General features: G+C 39.3%; 1 long non-coding RNA gene across 2 annotated transcripts; it reads left to right on the top strand.

The window, feature by feature from the left end:
• The first annotated feature begins 2302 nt into the window (after positions 1 to 2302).
• On the top strand, positions 2303 to 14198 carry LOC143863728 (uncharacterized). Of its 2 annotated transcripts, none has more exons than XR_013240982.1 (5): positions 2303 to 2449; positions 5462 to 5628; positions 12621 to 12806; positions 13045 to 13148; positions 13708 to 14198. It is a non-coding gene; the product is annotated as an uncharacterized LOC143863728 (long non-coding RNA). The 2 variants fall into 2 exon arrangements; XR_013240968.1 differs by having other exon boundaries at positions 13472 to 14198.
• The last annotated feature ends 1681 nt before the right edge of the window (positions 14199 to 15879 follow it).

The raw sequence follows: 15879 nt of genomic DNA, 5'->3' as shown, positions 1-15879 counted from the left end.
ACTTTTAATAAAGTAAAGAGTGCCCTCGTCAGAATACAGTTGTGCTGATAACATTTCCCTTTAAAAATTGACTGTAGATATGTGTACATTAATAGTGTCAAATAGCAGTCATTTGAAAGGACTGGTCATTATTCTCTAGGGCGATGATAAATTCGCACCCCCTTTAGGATGATTCGCACATTGTGAATTTTGGGCCGGCAGACTGTAACGCGTAACAGTGGTGTGAATCATCAAAGTTACAAGGTAGACCCCCCCGGTTTTAATTTGTATAAGGTGGTAGGACCACCTCAGTTGACGGTTTGTCCACAAATTGAAGGGTTTAGATGATCTGATGGAGCTGATTTTTTGGGTACACCCTATGGCCCATCAAATGAATGCTTTGGATCATCCAAACAATGTGGGCCCATACCCGAATCCAAACACTACCAAAAATACAGTGGGCCCACATTGTTTGGATGATCCAAAGCGTTCATTTGATAGGCCCTGACATAATTAGGATGTGCCTATAAAATCAGCTCCTTCGGATCATCCTAACCCTTCAATCTATGGACGAACCGTTAACTGAGGGGGTCTACCTTACACAAATTGAAACCAGCGGGGTCTACTTGTAACTTTTTAAATACTAGTAAAAATGCATGTACGATGCACATGCTATCCATTTAAAATTGTACATACCACATCATAGGTTGATCTAAACCGTCCATGTGATGGAACACAACATCAATAGGTTGTGCCCGTAAAATCATTTTCATAGGCTGATTCTAGCCCTCCAATCTATAGAGGTTTCCATGATTGTTGTTCCTATTAAGGTGTCCAAAATTCGTCAATATTTTTACAGGTGTCTTGCATTCGTAATATCAACATTTCTATAATTTGACCCGCACATAGTGAATAAGGAAAAATAGTTTTTTCGTCATCGTTAGGGGTGCAACTTGGGTGTCAACCCATCCCAATTCGGGTTGGGTTGGGTCAGGCTGACCCGATTTGATATGGTACCAATTGTTGACCACCTCAACTCAAGCAGGGTTGTTTTGGATTTTGAGAACCAATAGTGAGTCACCAATAATCAGTTTTTAACTCACAATCGGTTCTAAAAATCCATACCAAACAGGGACTAACAATTAACAAAGGGAAATATTATCCGCACTACTATATTTTGATGATCACACTCCTCACTTTATTCAAGTACGGTATGGCCCGCACCATACGGTTATCCAAACTGTCCATTGTGGACTGTGGAGACTATTTAAATGTTGAAAAAGAAAAACACACATATACAGAACTTCTTCAAATGGAACCCAAATTCAGGTTTCAGGTCGGGTCGGGTTGCCCGACAGCCCAACTCGATTTCCAATTAGGGTTGATTTTTCCCAACCCAACCCAACCCGATTTGCGAAAAAGCCTAACCCGACCCAACTCAAATTCGGGTTGAACCCGACCTGCGTAGGAACATCCAAGTAACAACGACGGTTTGAAATTATATATAGTGCTAATGTTCTCACTACCATATTTTATAATGGCACTACTCACCGTATTTTGATGATCGCACTCCTCACTCTATTAAAATGTACGGTATGGCCCGTACCCTGTGTCCGTACTTTTCGTATATAAATTATGATTTTACCATGAAATAATTTCTCATAGAGATAGATGTTAGATATCAACAAAGGGGTTAATGGTAAAAGAGTAATGCTGACGTGTGGATCAAAAGGTGAGACAAATGCTGAAATAACGACAAATGACACAAATGCCCTTACATGTGGGATACAATTAGAATTATGGCAGTGGGACACAAGAGGAAATAATAGCAAAGGGTGGAGGAACTTAACCCACGATTCTGCACTGACGTGAGGATCAAAAGGTGGGACAAATGTGGAAAAAACGACAAATGACAAGGGTGGAAGAACCCACGATTCCGCCTTTATATATAGTAGTTAGATTATATTAGATCAGGGGTTAAGTTGAATGTGTCAGAAACCACAAGGGGTCTAAGTGAGAATGGTGTGGGGGAACAACAACATACTTGTGTGGAGGAATCTATTTCTCAGAGATTTTAAGGGAGTTAATTTTTCGCCCCACTGTAGGATTATGCGCTCCCCTTGTCACGTGGATAGCGGCAGACTTTAACGCTTTTTGACATCAAATCACATGAATAGTGGGGCGCATCAAATCACATGCAGTTCTTCCATAGATCCGAGGGATAGGATCATCTTATGGAAATGATTGTTTGGGCACAACCCATCACATGGACGGTTTGGATCATTCTATAGTATGGTCTGTGCAGTACTTTCGGAAAAGCAAGGGGCTATAAGTGCTTACACCATATAAAATCTCCTATTTCTCACCCAAAACATGTGTTGCAATGTTTGGGTAAATCTCATGGACAATTCGGAGGTTTTGAAAGGCTAGGAAGACTTCATTGGTTTATCAATCTTTAGCCCACAAAATGGTATATATATTTTTTAATCTCTTGTCCTCCATTTGCGTTAGATTTCGGCTAAATACTAGAAAACCCTGTTTATTTGATTTGGGAGGGAAATCTTGCCCATGTTCGGATTTGGGATTCTTTGATTTTGTTCTGGTTGCTTTTCTGATGTTCTTAGTATAACTCTGATGACCCAAATTTATTTTCATGAGATAGGATTGGATTTCGTTACTTATTTCTAATAATATTAATGAGAAACATAGTTACAAAAATTCCTTACTGAAACAAAAAATTCTCTAATGAGACACATAATTACAAAAATATACGTATGATTCACAGATTCTCTAACACTCCCTCTGAAGCTTATATGTTCCTTGCAACATCTTCAGCTTGTCAATCAAGTAAATATGGTGCTTTGGAGTCAAGCCTTAAGTAAACACATCTGCTACTTAATTTCTACTAGAAACATGCAATTGGGTTGTCTCACCATTCTCTACTTTCTCATGAATAAAATTGTAGTCAATCTCAATGTGCTTAGTCTTGGCATGGAACTGGGTTCTGTGACATCTTAGTAGCTCTTTAATTGTGTCTTGATGAAACAAGCAATAACTCATAGTTTCTTTTGCAACTGATGTAGGACATGCTATGGAAAAGGGTAATAAATTAAATTTTTTTTTTTGTAAGGATGTAATGGAAATTACAGATCTTGCAGTAATGTATTTAAGAATCAGCTGAAATTAGGCAAAAGAATTTCTACAACTCTGCAGCTAACAATTATCTGATCTTTTACAAGTATGGATCCTGGACAAAGGATGAACTAGAATTTACGTTTCAAGGAACTGAAGGAATTTCTTAATCTCGGATATTTAATCCAATGATCAATCAAAAACTGATTATATCATGATCAGATTATTTCAGACTAGAAATTAACACCCAAGGCAACTAGATTAATCTATTTACTCAACAAATAAGACATGACTAATTTGCTGGTCAAACAGGAATATGTGTGTAAAGCCAGCACGAAGAGAAGACTAGAAACAATACTTTGAACCACCACTAGAGAGGAGATAAAAGAAAGCAATAACAGAGATTTTATCTCATACGTAGGAAAGTAATAGACTGAGAACAAAGTTGTGAATATAAAGAAAGAATAAGACAAATTTCTGAGTTTAGCACATTGATGAAAATGCCTAATTAGATAACAACAAATATGTCCGTGACGTAATCGTAAAACTAGAAGAAAGAAAGATAAAGAGGGAAGACGGAACGGAAGAAGGAAACTAGGATTTGAATCCAAGAAGAAAAGAAGATCAACATATATAGGGGCTAAGAAAAAAACATGAATTGTAGAGAACAGTACCTTGTTGATTATCTAACACATATGAAGAAAGAAGCGAAGAACATTGTTAAAGAGGAAGAATAAAAGAGAGGTTGCAAGTAATCCACTTATAGAAGATTCAAAGAAAATCAAAGGTATCAACCCTTGACTTTAGGAAGCCACCTAAAGGCTTTGAACCTTTAAGATAAAAGAAACATGTTAAGTAATGAGTGAAGTGCCACAGATACCAATCCCCTTTGGTGTATTTGCTTTACAATGCAAGAAATATGTACCGCGCTCGTCATTAGATTTTAAAAATCTGAATGTTGCTAATTCACTATTTTTTCTCAGCAATAATGAAAAAAGATTCTGCATCAAACATTCTTAAACCTTTTAAAGGTTCAGAAGTTGCATATGCTATTAATGTTCTTTGGTATGCCAAATACCATTCAAAAAAAAAAAAAAACACTGTGCCACTAATTTCTAATCCTACCTGCATGGAAGTACTTGGTATTAATTACAAAGCTCTGTAAATTCTTAATCTATATCAAATTCATAACATATTTTGTGATAGTAATAAATATTCTTATTTACTCTCCCCAGACCCCGCAATGGCGGGAGCCTCGTGCACTGGGCCGCCCTTTTTTTAAAATTGTATCAATAACATGATCAGGTGGAAGTACACACTTTAAGTTGGTGGCTTCATAGAGATGCAGTCTATCCATGTTCATATGCTTGTGGGGAACTCAAACTTAAGTCTAAAATTTGCTATCTTCAACATAACTTCATTTTTTTTATGATCTCTCTTTCTCTCTCAGCAATCTGTAATAAACTCTGATAATGGTTTCTTAAAGTTGGTTGTCTTTGGTCATTTTTCGGTGCTGGTTCCATCTGAATTCATTTCCCCCAAAGCATTTGATATTTTCGTTACTTGAATGATATGCACCAACTGCAGGAGACAGTACTCAATGCGGTGGGAATTTATGATTCTAACTTAAGAAAAATGTTATGTTTAGCAAGAAATAAATTATAAATATTGTCTGCTTGCGTATGATTATGACCAACCATTTTATAGTAGTTAATAACTCAAACCATGTGACTAGATCATCATGATATCATTGTTTAAACGAAACAAAAGTCCATATCTCTATCCCTGTATACATTACAGAGAATTGTACCTGGAGTTCCATTCAAAGCAATTTAATCAGCGACGGAAATGCGGAGCTTGCCCGCTATATTATTTCTTTGTTCTTCCCATCACATTCGAGTGGTTATCAGAGAAGAGAAAATGTCCAAGACAATGCATACTATAGTAATTATATTTAGAACAAGGAGTCTGACCTCTAAGGACTTGGAGGTATTTACCCTTTTCGCGTATAGTTTTTGTTTTTTGTTTTTTATGGGCAAGCTGGGGTTTGGCGGACTTTTTCGCGTATAGTTATTTGTGATGAAAATACAAAGGTGATCTTAGATCTTATCTGAACTGAAGGATAGACAATTGGAGCACTCACGTGGTTATGTTACTAACCATGCTTATGTACCTTGTGGAATCTTTCAATAATTTTGTCCTTTCTCATTTTATGAATGTCTATGTGCTTCGACTTTGGAACTTACACTTTTTGATGCAAGATATGAATCTCATCTAACTTTTGAATTAATTTTTTTGCATTTATATTCCATGCAACATTTTTTCTATAACTTGTGCTTTTGTGTACTAGGTGAGCATGATAGAAGCCCTACAAAATTCTTCAACGAAAAAACAAAAAGGAAATATCATGTTGATACTGATAAGATGGTTGCGTTGAATGCATGACATAGAGTAGATTGCTGAGCAAGAGAAGCACTAAGATGCCATTTCCTTTCGGAACTTGCTCAAGGCTATGAGGTACGCCAAAATGTTGAGCAAAAATGACTTGCAATGGTTTCTTTATGGATGAACTGTTGTATGGATTTTGCTTGAATTTATGCTCAGTTATAACCTTTGTTGTGTTTATAGGGCAACTTCAATTATATGCTTTTGCCAGAATTAGGGATTTCATTTTTCATTTTTCACTTTTACTTTGGATCTTTGTGGTATGTTTTGTAATTGTACGTTACCCATCTGGTGAACATATTTTAGTTCTGGTAATTTGTTAAGCCGTCTAGAGATATTTATGCCAGATTTTGTTATATAAGTAGTCTCTTTCTTTCATATACACATTATATAAATACATCTATACATTTATAAATATTTATGCACATATAAGGAAATAATACCCAGACTCCCCTTTTTTATAGTGACATTCTTTTTTAATTGGCTATTGCTTGTTTTAAAAATGAAGAGAGGAGTTCATTACCAAAACAAGGGGGCTATGTATATATGTTTCTCCTTAGTTGAACCCAAAGTTTATTCTTACCCAACTCTTTTTGTAAAACTTTATGCGATATCAGAGCCAACTTGGGGCTCTATAGTTAGTCCCATAGAAGCACGAAGCGGGTGCGGGGGACGGGGAAGCGTGGGGGTCTAGAAGAGTCTAAGGCTGTGAGCGACGTGGAGCGTTAATGAAATATTTTCATCATATGATTTTCAAAATTCAAGTACTTTAAAAATAGTAATTTTTAACTATCTTCGTATAAATCTTTCAAAATTTAAGTACAACAAAAGTAGTAATTTCTAACCGTCTTCATTTCCATGCTCTCTTTCCTCATGCCTTCTGAAGATTGGCCGCCGTGCTTGCTCCAATGAAGTGCTTTGAACAGTTGGAGGAGTTTGATGCAAATAAGTTGGTGAGGGAGTAATAGGAGCGGGCTTGGAGCACCATGGGAGTGGTTTCCATCTCTTTGGGATCGCGCTCCTTGGAAGCTCCTTCCTAATGAGCGCCGAATTGAGGTTCGGAGTTGGGAGCGGCACCCCGAGGGAAGATTCCTGCTTCTATGGTTAATCCTTACCTCGGATGCGGAAATAAAAAAATATATTCATTCTTATTTGTACTGAAAGTGACTCGTTAGATTTTTTTTTTTTTTTTTTCATTTCTTCTTTGCTTCTAGTCCATATATAAAACCCTAAATCTTGTCTCTAATCCTAAACAAAAGACCAAAATGGATTCCTCCATTACCGGGTTTCGTAAAGTTAAACTTTGATGTTTTGGGAATTCGGGCCTTGCCGGTATTGGGGGTGTTCTTAGAGACGATGAGGGAAAGGTTTTGTGGGTTTTTGGCGGCCCGCTTGGCATAGCCGATGCCACGGAAGCCGAGGTTCGGGCGGTATATCAAGGCTTGATTCTTGTAGATCGAGATCACCGTGATAAAGTTGTAGTGGAGGGAGATTCGTCCAATGTTATTCCGTGGCTAAACGGACCTCAAAAGCCTCCATGGAGATTTGACAATTTTTTTGATGAAATGTTCGACATAGCTAAGTCTAGGTGGATTGAATATCAACATGTTCGGCGTACGGCAAATGAGGTGGCAGATGGCTTGGCTAGATTGGGTGTTTCGCTTGAGGCTTTAGCTCTTTATGATGAGCTCCCTCCTTGAGCTTCGCTATGCTTGTATTTTTTCTCTTGTATTTTTTCTCTTGATCTCTTCCTTCCTCTTGTTCGATCATCTCGGTCGTTTTTTTGTTCTTCAATAAAATTTGGCTACCCTGTTAAAAAAAAGAAGAAGCCATGCATGGAGTTGGATGCATTGAAGGAAGAGTTGGAAGAACAGACCCGTGTCTAGTAGGATGTTTTTGTTGAATTAAACTTTCACAATAATTATCTATACATACGTCATATTGCAAGATGATTCAAAGCTACATCAAGTACTCTGTCGATGCTTTGATTCTGGGTATTAGAGCTTGTGTATAATCATCATATAAAATTTATTCCTAATGGCAAAATCTTGTAGAAGATAAGCTCATTTGGTTGAATTCATGAGGCTACTAGAAGGGTCCATATTTAAGCTAAAGTCGCTGCTGGTAGACCATTGTCATTGGCTTCTGGTGTTGTATTGAAGGGTAATAATTTTTTTGAAGATCCATCATTCCGCGAATAGAGAAAAAGAATGAAAATTTAAGAACAACACTAACAAAGAACAGCTCGCCTTCTTCTGCAGGCCTCCAACCCTTTTATAAAACCTTTTTCCTTTGCCATGCCAAGGCCCGCCTTGGAAAAGGGTTATGGAGATTTAGAGCGGAAAAGGATTCTTTGTGGCACCAAATCGTTGGGGACAAGTATGGAAGGTGTTGGGGGAATTGGGGGAATAGAGACTCGTCGATAGGAAAAGGCTCGGGGGCATGGAAGTCTATTTGTGAGTCCAGATCAGTGTATCAACCTTTAGTTAGGTTTTGTTGTGGGGAGAGGAGATGGGACGAGGTTCTGGGTAGATCCATGGTTAGGGGAGTCATTGTTGTGTCATGCCTTCCTGAGCCTATACCTTCTAGCAACCAATAGGGAGGCCAAATTTAGCGACTATATTGAGAGGTGGAGGGATGGAAGCGTAGTGTCTTGCCCCTTAGGCTTAGGTGAAACCTAAAAGACCGCAAAATTCTTAGCCTGTCATTGCTCATATCCCGTCTTAACTCTTGTTATTGCTCACCCCATTATGTTGACCTAAGGGTTTGGACTCCGAATCCTTTTGGCTCTTTCTCAGTGCACTCTTTATTCTACAGGTTGGCATCATCGAACAAGGAAATGTCCCTCTACACAAGGATATGGTAAGTGGCGGTTCCACCAAGGGTGGCGGCTTTCTCTTTGACGGTAGCCAATAAGAGAATAAACACCTGTGATCAGCTGAGAAAGAGGGACATTCATATGGCTAGTCAATGTATCTTCTGTAGGTGCAATGAAGAATCATTGGATCACCTTCTAGGTCACTGCCCCTTCTCATTTGGATTATGGATGAAAATTATCAGCAGTTTTGGCTTTCAGTGGTCTCTTCAAAAGTCAATCAAGACGATAATTCTAGAATGGAGTGCCAGCCCCTTCGGTGAGGTTAGAAAAGCCATGTGGAAATTGGTGCCCTATGTGATGATTTGGCATACGTGGAAGGAATGAAACAGCCGTGTATTCAAAAACCAAAAGCGTAGGTGGGGAAGAATAGCATTCGACATTAAATCATATATCATAGCATCGAATGACAATGGGAAGGATGCATCAAGTTATAACCTAGGGGAGACATTAAGAAACTAGAAGGTGATAATTCAGGAGAAGAAGAAGAAGCAATCCGTAACACCAAGATGGAGTCCTCCTCCTAGCGGAGGGATCAAAATGAACTTTGATGGGAGATCAAAAGGGAATCCAAGACGGGTAGGAATTGGTGGCTTATTCAGGGACTCAAGTGGGTGTCTCCTCCTATCTTATTCCGAGCCGGTCGATTGGTGCGATTCAAATAAAGCGGAAGCGCGGGCATTATTGTGGGGCTCGAGATGGTTTGCTAATCACAGAAGTGGTCAATTGATTATGGAAGGAGGTTCGACGAATGCTATTTCTTGAGCTACCAACAAGTCGGTGGGTCCTTGGACGATAGCCGATATGATTGTGGAAATCGGGCATCTTGTTTCCATCTCCCCAAACTTTCAGCCCAAGCCATGTTCAGCCAATGAAGAGGCCTATAAATTAGCAAAAGAGGGTGCTGAAAAATAAGAGATGGCGATTATCCCAGGGGACATTGCTATAACCCTAAGGGGAGTAGGAGGCAGGAACTGAATCGGCCTATCTATATTTTCTAAAGGCGAGTGTGGATAGAAATTGCTATTTGCCCATCTAGTTAGAGTTGACCGGTGGGCAGGGGATTTGTGCTATAGGGTCATTATAATTGCCGTAATTTTAGTGGGACGTCTCGTCCCCGTTCTGTACTGTGGTTTCATCCGATATATAAAATGTTGCCTTCCAAAGAAGAAGAAGAAGAAGAAGAAGAAAAGAACAGCCATAAACTTTTTTGAAAACAATCGTTACAATATTTTGGAAAAGAATTTCCTATGTTTTTTTTTTTTTTTTTGAAAAAGTAAATGCTAGCTTCACTTTTTTTTTTTTTTGAAGGCTAGCAATTCATTAAAAGAAGGGAAGACCGAGACAGTCAACCCCAAAGTACAAGAGCGAAAAAGAGAAAAGAAAATACAAGGGAAAAATACAATTACGGGGGGAGGAAATCAAACAACTCCAAACTAAGCCTATTCACCCCTCCTCGAGCTAAACTATCTGCCTCCTGGTTTGCCGATCTTCTAATGTGATTGAATACTATGGCAAAATCACCTGTCTGATCCTCTATTTCATCAAACAAGGATGCAAACCTCCAAGGCGGGACTCGCGCACCTCGTAGCCATCTAATTACATTCATTGAGTCACCTTCCACAATGAGCGAGCTCAAAATTTCACTTGGATTATACTTAATGCCTTGATGAGCAGATTTTTTCGAGGATGTCGTAGATTTTTTATGTAGTAGAGGGCGACTCTCTCAACATCATTCGTTGGATGTATGAGGGGCAAGTTACCCGTGGAGATTTGACAATGCCATTGTGGAGATGTTGGATAGGGAGCACTCCATGATGTTTTAGCATGTTCAAGATCGGCAATTAGTGATGCTGACCCCTTGGCTCGTTTGGGGGTGACTAGATCAGCATTAGAGGCCTTTGATTTTTTCCCGCCTTGATGTATTTTTAGCTTGATGCCTTTTTTCTCTTTGCGTTTGGCTTGTTTCCGGCCATCTAAGCCATTTGGAAGGCTCTGTCATTTTCCTAATAAATCATCACCATTAAAAAAAAAGACCGACCATGAATTCTTTTGTAATGGCAGGACTAGCAACATGGATTGCAATAGAATGCGTAAAACTATCAAATTAATGGAAAGTTTAATTTCTTGTCTACAACTATCGAAGGTAGTACATGAGAAATTTAGATGATGCGTAGAGGAAAGTTGAAAGATGCATTGTTTTTCAAGTCATGGAAGTCTATTACTATGGTATCAGCACTTGAGTTTCATTTGCTGTACATTAAGCTATATTACTTTCATAATCTTGGCATTGCCCAACATGTTGGTAGCTACCCGTAGCTTCGTTTTATCTGTGACATTTGGTTTAATAATATATGACATTTGTCCTTTAAGTTTGTCACTGTAGCCATTTGTTCTTTTCATGTTTGCTTTTTGTAAATTTGATTTGTAATTTTGCAGTACTCTGTCTCTAACTTGTAATGAAAGTGAAAAACATCATTCTTTTGGAATTTTGGATCGTGAGTTACAAAATGATTTATTAAGTTATGATCGTGGTTCTAGCAAGCATAACCATCAATATCAGCTCTACTTGTTCAACTCGTGATATTATTTTTGTGATTAACATTCTTGTTGTTGCTCTAGATAACAATTTTTTGATATTCTTGTTTTTAGATTTGGAACTTAGTGCAAATAGTTAAAAACTTGCTTAAGCCTGGTTGATACATTAGTAAATCTTGGATTGACTTGGACTCTTGTACTCATTTAATCTGATACGACTTTCGGGGTTTCAAGGTTTGGAATATTTGTGTCACGTTCTATTATAATTTTTAATAAAGATTCCTGAAGTCACTGATTAAATCACGGCTCCTATCTTCATGGATTTTGCTGAGGGGTGAAAAAAAGGCAAAAAAAGGCAATTTGAAGCGCTCCCTCCCTAGGTCAACGGAAGCCCTAGGGAGGGAGGCACTCTCTCTCTCTCTCTCTCTCTCTCTCTCTCTCTCTCTCTCTCTTCCTTTGTAGTTTTTGAGTTTCTCCCTCTCTTTCTCGTCTCTCCCCATTGCTGGCTCTCTCTCGTCTCCCTCCCTTCCTATGTATTTTTTGAGTCACGCCCTCTCTTTCTCGTCTCTCCCCATTGTTGGCAAAAGATGAGCCATGGAGGCCGGATCTGGAACCGTGGAGGCTAGATCTGGAGTGTGGCTCTTCCGTAGTGGCTAGATCTGGGGCCGTGGATGTGGTATCTGGAGCCGTGGAGGCCGGATCTGGAGTCATGGAGGCCATGAAGCTGGATCTGGAGCCGAGGAAATCTGTGGAGGTTGCCGGAGGCCGTGAAAGGCCGTGGGTTGCTAGACCTGTAGCCGTGGAAGGCTGGCTATAGGTGGAGCGAGGCCGTGGATTATCGGATCTGAAGGCCGTGGAGGACTTGGGAAGCTGTGGATTGCCTGATTTAGCAATAAGGTTTATGGGTTTGGCCGTAGGAGGTGTGGTCTTCGAAATCAAGATCGTGGTGGTGGCCTGAGGACGGGCGTGGTGGCCAGTGGCAATGGAGGTTGCTGGATTCTTGATGACGGTGGTGGTGGCTGAGACTACCCTGGCGGAGATGACTTTTGTGAAGGAGATGTAGGAGGGATTGGAGGTGGTGACCGTGAAGAAGGAGGTGGTCGACGGCGGGGAGGATGACCCGCCGGTTTTGGTGGTGGTACGAGATGGAGGCTGCCGGAGATCCGACAATGTTGTTTGGTGGTTGATTATCGTGCACGGTCAGGGGCGCACGATAGCTCTGGGCCTTCGAGCGAGATTTTTGAAAATTGAATTCGGAATGTGGAGGAGAAGTATGTGTGACGTGGCAGGTCACGATCTTGACTTGGTGGGCCCCACAATATGACACTTTTTGCTGGATTCGATACAATTGAGGCTATTGGGTAATGTAAAGGGTAATGGGTTTTTCTTTTAAGCCAAGGAGAATGCTCTTGGGCAATTCATACTATGTAAATCTGGTGGGACTACTGGTCCCCATTGTAAATTTTGCTGGTATGAATATATTTGTCAATTTAAAAAAAAAAAAAAGATTCCTGAAGTGGTTTCCTTCTCAGCGTTTTAGCAAATATTTGAAGGGTTATTCTGCCTTCTTCATTTTATGCCACATTGTAGAGTTTCCTCATTTTGTAATGCTTGGTGACTTGTTTTTTTGTTTTGTTTTTAATCTTTTCAGCCGGAGTTGATATTAGGCACTCCAAGCTCAAAACTTTAGCAGAAAATTGGCGGACCATGTAAAAGCTTCATAGATGTGTGAAGGATATAACTTGGTCATAAAATGCCAAAAAAGGAAGATGATAGCTCAGACTAGCTCTACTACCCTAGCTTCATGGTAAAAATCAGCTGTTGCAAACATTTGCAGGTAGGCAACTTTCACTTTTTGTAATCATTTCACACAGGGAAATGATATATTCACCCCTTTTTCTTACTTGGGACGGCCCTCTAGTGTAAAAGTATAGTCATAAATTACACTAGAAGGGGCTGTCCCAAGTAAGAAAAGGGGGCAAAGATATCACTTCCCTTTCATATAATACATGAAAGGGAAGTGATTATAAACTTTGGAATACAAATATGATCTGATTAAGGCCTTATCATCTTAGGAATTTATATGTGCGTTCATCAAGGATAGTGAAGATGGCGCCGTCCTTGTGCCTGCATGTTCAAAGACTTGTTTCATTGGTTATTGCTGCATGGTGTCTGTGAGGTAAACTTTCTTCCAAAACCTTGCACAAAAGATGGGATTGCTAGGGGTTTTGATTGGCATTTGGGTGCCACACCAGCAAAACCCCTTGTTTGGTTGCCATTATGGGCATTGACATCCCAGGAGACTTCAGGGATGTCTCCTAGCTAAAAATTGCATGTCCCCTCTCCCTCGTCCCCTCTCTACCTTGTCCCCTCTCTATGATATCCAAGCCAGAATCCACAAAAAGGTGGAATTTTGATTGAATTTCTTGGGAATGATGCTTGTTTTTCTCCTCCTCTTTCTTACCCCTTTCTCCTCTCTTTCTACCCCTACTACTACTCTAGGAGGTTGACAAACACTACTTGCCACTATTCTCTGTGGCAAGTTCCACGCAAATCCAACGCTTGTCTCCTCCCTGTCGATTACTTGTTGATTACTTATTCCACTACTCTGAGTCTATGCCGTGCAACCAAACAGACTTGGAGAGACTTTGGAATGTTTTCATCACCCTGGGAGCCACAAAACTGTACATTTATAACTCCTTGCCTGTCCAACCCTTTTGATGAATGTCTCTTTACAGTTCTATGACCTGCTCTCTGTAACCCTTACAAGGGAAAATGGGGCAAAGTCATCGAAGTTGAAGAAGATAAAGAACAAGAAATCTGGTTCTCGGGAGATCCAGAAAGTAGCACTATAACCCATTTTCTAAAAATGGCAAAGAACGGGTTCATTTAGCTGACCCCAACTAGTTTGGGACAAAGGCTTTGTTGAGTTGAGTTGGCAAAGAACGGGCTCAGGGTTGGCTTTTCTTGTCAAGAAAGATTCATGCTTTTCTCTGCAATGCCATTGTAAATAAATTAAGCTATGATCATCTCTCGTTTCATTCCTGTTTCTCTGCAATGCCATTGTAAATAAATTAAGCTATGATCATCTTTAGTTTCATTCCTGTTTATCTGATTATGTAAACCATCCCTGTATACTATAGAATAATAAAAATACTCCCCCTCAATTTTGTTTAAAAATACTCTCTCTCAATTCAGTACTGATATATGCACTATCACGTTTTGATAATGGCACAACTCACTTTGTTTTACACTTTTCTAGTTGGATGTTTATTTGGGCACACTACCGTATATTGATAATAGCACTCACTACTGAGTCTAGTTGCCGAAAACTCCTTGGGCGGGTGGGAAATCTGTTTCCCCTAAAATACGTTTCTCGCGGTTGGGAAACTCGTTTCCCCTAAAATGAGGGAAACACGTTTCGGAAACGTTTCCAAAATATGATACAAAATTGGAGAAATATTTTTAAAACACATGGAAAACATATGGAAAACTTATGTAATAATGTGTAAACGCATGCAACACTCGTCGAAAACGCATTTGAAACGTTTAGGAAACATGTGTGGAACTTACGAAAATCATTTTGGAAAAAACTCCTCATTTCCTAAGATGTTTCTCGTATGTTTCTCGTTTCCCCTATATTTTTTTTATATGTTTCCCGTTTCTGTTTCACGTTTCGTTTTTCGAATTTGTTTCCCACCCTGGTAACTATGCTACTGACTACCAATCCATCCCTTCTCTCTATCATAATGAATCTAGACTTTGGCCCTCTTTGGATGACTAAAAACTATGTCCATATAATCTCATAAAATGGAAACAAAAAAAAAACCTCACTACACGAGTTAAACAGGTAGGTTTATTAGAGAATCGCCCGAGCGACTCAAACCATAGTTAGCAAAACGTGATTCAGTCAAAAATAAAAAACAAGATTTAGGCTTATTATATAGTAAAAAATAGCCAAATACACGGAAACACAAAACAAAAACACATTTACTAAGTTTTAAATTTTGTCATGTACAAAATATAGAAGGGTAAAGTTAGAAAGTTGGTCAAAACATGCATTTAATAGGTTTAAAATGCAACTTATTCTGCTGTAAAAGTTTTAAACCTGGTATTAAACGGCTAACGTACGAAACTCGTTTTTTTTTGTTTTTGCCTAGTCTGGACTGTGGTTTTAAATTTCGGCCGAAGTACTAAAATTTTGACCAGGACCGAAATTTAAAAACAAAACTGAAATTTAAAAATTTCGGCCGAAACTGAAATCGCCACTGGAATTTCCACCGAAATTTCATTTTCGGTGAGGCCTAAACCGAAACCAAAATTGAAATTTCAATCCTTGGCTTGGACCAAACCGCATAGTTGAAACTCTTGCCGATTTTTCCTGGACCGGAAAGCTAAAACGGGCCTTGTGGAGGTTTAGTTCTAGAGCATAGTTTCAAAACTCCCTTGTGTCATCGTCGACTCCCTCACATTGACTCCCTCTTTATCTTGTGCTGTGTTCTTGTGCTTGTTTGACTCTTCCAAGTTATGACTGCATCAACCTAGTACTCAGCCGTGTCAGCCGAGTACTCAACCGAGTCATGCCGAGTCAACTAGGATGCCGCATTTTGACATACATCTTCGTTTAGAAACACTGTTCTAGTGTTCTAGAGAGAGGTAATTGAGGAAGCCTGATTCATAAATAGGGCGCATTCAAGAGAGAAGAAATTGAAGAAGCCTGATTCCTAAATAGGCCGAAAGAGAGGGGCATTCATACAGTCTACCCACCATGGTTTTAAATTTCAGTTTCGGATAAAATTTCGGACTAATCCGGAACCGAAATTTCAGACGAAATTTGTTACGAGCAGACGAAACGTTGGTTTTTTGGGACGAAATTCTTTAATGGGATAAAAAATTATTATTTTATTACA

The sequence above is a fragment of the Tasmannia lanceolata genome, unplaced genomic scaffold (assembly GCF_043159265.1).
Source record: "Tasmannia lanceolata isolate RefF3 unplaced genomic scaffold, GAP_Taslan_0.1 ptg000002l, whole genome shotgun sequence".
In the NCBI taxonomy this organism is placed as follows: Eukaryota; Viridiplantae; Streptophyta; class Magnoliopsida; order Canellales; family Winteraceae; genus Tasmannia; species Tasmannia lanceolata.
This window is presented reverse-complemented; position numbering and strand designations above follow the sequence as displayed.